Source organism: Phytophthora sojae, assembly GCF_000149755.1.
Source record: "Phytophthora sojae unplaced genomic scaffold PHYSOscaffold_1, whole genome shotgun sequence".
NCBI classification, from domain to species: Eukaryota; Oomycota; class Peronosporomycetes; order Peronosporales; family Peronosporaceae; genus Phytophthora; species Phytophthora sojae.
The window spans coordinates 9,301,418-9,304,169 of NW_009258115.1; the positions used below are offsets into that span (position 1 = coordinate 9,301,418).

Consider the following 2,752-nt stretch of genomic DNA (forward strand, 5'->3'; position numbering starts at 1 on the left):
GCAGCTTGAACCCCGGTCTGTTGGCCATACTGGAGGCAAGGTGATAGAGGCGATGATCAAGTCGGCGGCAGTGGCTGAAGGCTGACAGGGGTTGAAGGTGACGTGGTGGTGGTGTGGGCGTACGAAATGGTGTAGACACTGCTCCACGGTGCAGACAGGCTGTGCACGTCGTCTAGACGTAGACAGAAGAGACAGAAGTGGCGGTAGACAGACATAGTCGAAGGCAGTGGACTTCAGCATCTGTAGCTTGACTCGCAGGCCCCGTGTCGGTATTGTAAGTGCGTTCTGGGCACGGTAGGGTGTCTGTAGGTATGGCGGTGTGGTCCACACACGCGTCCCACTGTCTACACGACTCCGAAACGACGCCCGAACACGGCCAAACAGTCTGCAATACCGGTCTGGACACTGCAATGGTGTTGCCACCTTTTTCGCGCGAAAAAGTCGTGTCGCCAAAAAAGGAAGTCTCCGACGGGACTCGAACCCGCAATCTCCCGCTTCGTAGGCGGATGCCTTATCCATTGGGCCACGGGGACGCTTCTGACAGGGTACCTCCGCCACAAAGTCCCAACTTTGGGAAAATAACTGCCCCAAAGATTACAGGTCAATTTGACTCGATCTGCCGACGCAAGCGGCCGTACAGCAGTCCTGGCATGTCATTCGACCCATGTCAGGTCATATTGACCGACAAGCGTTGCCTGCAGCAGGCTTTGAAACCCCGGTCTGTTGGCCATACTGGAGGCAAGGTGATAGAGGCGATGATCAAGTCGGCGGCAGTGGCTGAAGGCTGACAGGGGTTGAAGGTGACGTGGTGGGTGGTGTGGGCGTACGAAATGGTGTAGACACTGCTCCACGGTGCAGACAGGCTGTGCACGTCGTCTAGACGTAGACAGAAGAGACAGAAGTGGCGGTAGACAGACATAGTCGAAGGCAGTGGACTTCAGCATCTGTAGCTTGACTCGCAGGCCCCGTGTCGGTATTGTAAGTGCGTTCTGGGCACGGTAGGGTGTCTGTAGGTATGGCGGTGTGGTCCACACACGCGTCCCACTGTCTACACGACTCCGAAACGACGCCCGAACACGGCCAAACAGTCTGCAATACCGGTCTGGACACTGCAATGGTGTTGCCACCTTTTTCGCGCGAAAAAGTCGTGTCGCCAAAAAAGGAAGTCTCCGACGGGACTCGAACCCGCAATCTCCCGCTTCGTAGGCGGATGCCTTATCCATTGGGCCACGGGGACGCTTCTGACAGGGTACCTCCGCCACAAAGTCCCAACTTTGGGAAAATAACTGCCCCAAAGATTACAGGTCAATTTGACTCGATCTGCCGACGCAAGCGGCCGTACAGCAGTCCTGGCATGTCATTCGACCCATGTCAGGTCATATTGACCGACAAGCGTTGCCTGCAGCAGGCTTTGAAACCCCGGTCTGTTGGCCATACTGGAGGCAAGGTGATAGAGGCGATGATCAAGTCGGCGGCAGTGGCTGAAGGCTGACAGGGGTTGAAGGTGACGTGGTGGGTGGTGTGGGCGTACGAAATGGTGTAGACACTGCTCCACGGTGCAGACAGGCTGTGCACGTCGTCTAGACGTAGACAGAAGAGACAGAAGTGGCGGTAGACAGACATAGTCGAAGGCAGTGGACTTCAGCATCTGTAGCTTGACTCGCAGGCCCCGTGTCGGTATTGTAAGTGCGTTCTGGGCACGGTAGGGTGTCTGTAGGTATGGCGGTGTGGTCCACACACGCGTCCCACTGTCTACACGACTCCGAAACGACGCCCGAACACGGCCAAACAGTCTGCAATACCGGTCTGGACACTGCAATGGTGTTGCCACCTTTTTCGCGCGAAAAAGTCGTGTCGCCGAAAAAGGAAGTCTCCGACGGGACTCGAACCCGCAATCTCCCGCTTCGTAGGCGGATGCCTTATCCATTGGGCCACGGGGACGCTTCTGACAGGGTACCTCCGCCACAAAGTCCCAACTTTGGGAAAATAACTGCCCCAAAGATTACAGGTCAATTTGACTCGATCTGCCGACGCAAGCGGCCGTACAGCAGTCCTGGCATGTCATTCGACCCATGTCAGGTCATATTGACCGACAAGCGTTGCCTGCAGCAGGCTTTGAAACCCCGGTCTGTTGGCCATACTGGAGGCAAGGTGATAGAGGCGATGATCAAGTCGGCGGCAGTGGCTGAAGGCTGACAGGGGTTGAAGGTGACGTGGTGGGTGGTGTGGGCGTACGAAATGGTGTAGACACTGCTCCACGGTGCAGACAGGCTGTGCACGTCGTCTAGACGTAGACAGAAGAGACAGAAGTGGCGGTAGACAGACATAGTCGAAGGCAGTGGACTTCAGCATCTGTAGCTTGACTCGCAGGCCCCGTGTCGGTATTGTAAGTGCGTTCTGGGCACGGTAGGGTGTCTGTAGGTATGGCGGTGTGGTCCACACACGCGTCCCACTGTCTACACGACTCCGAAACGACGCCCGAACACGGCCAAACAGTCTGCAATACCGGTCTGGACACTGCAATGGTGTTGCCACCTTTTTCGCGCGAAAAAGTCGTGTCGCCGAAAAAGGAAGTCTCCGACGGGACTCGAACCCGCAATCTCCCGCTTCGTAGGCGGATGCCTTATCCATTGGGCCACGGGGACGCTTCTGACAGGGTACCTCCGCCACAAAGTCCCAACTTTGGGAAAATAACTGCCCCAAAGATTACAGGTCAATTTGACTCGATCTGCCGACGCAAGCGGGGGATCCT

The 2,752-nt window shown here is 56.4% G+C and overlaps 4 non-coding genes across 4 annotated transcripts; all 4 read right to left on the reverse strand.

Moving 5' to 3' along the window:
* Positions 1-460: 460 nt before the first annotated feature.
* PHYSODRAFT_t205 lies at positions 461-533 on the reverse strand. The gene has a single exon. It is a non-coding gene; the product is annotated as a tRNA-Arg (tRNA).
* A 631-nt stretch (positions 534-1,164) lies between these two features.
* On the reverse strand, positions 1,165-1,237 carry PHYSODRAFT_t204. The gene has a single exon. It is a non-coding gene; the product is annotated as a tRNA-Arg (tRNA).
* Positions 1,238-1,868: 631 nt separating this feature from the next.
* Positions 1,869-1,941, reverse strand: PHYSODRAFT_t203. Its single transcript has one exon. It is a non-coding gene; the product is annotated as a tRNA-Arg (tRNA).
* Positions 1,942-2,572: 631 nt separating this feature from the next.
* Positions 2,573-2,645, reverse strand: PHYSODRAFT_t202. Its single transcript has one exon. It is a non-coding gene; the product is annotated as a tRNA-Arg (tRNA).
* Positions 2,646-2,752: the final 107 nt, after the last annotated feature.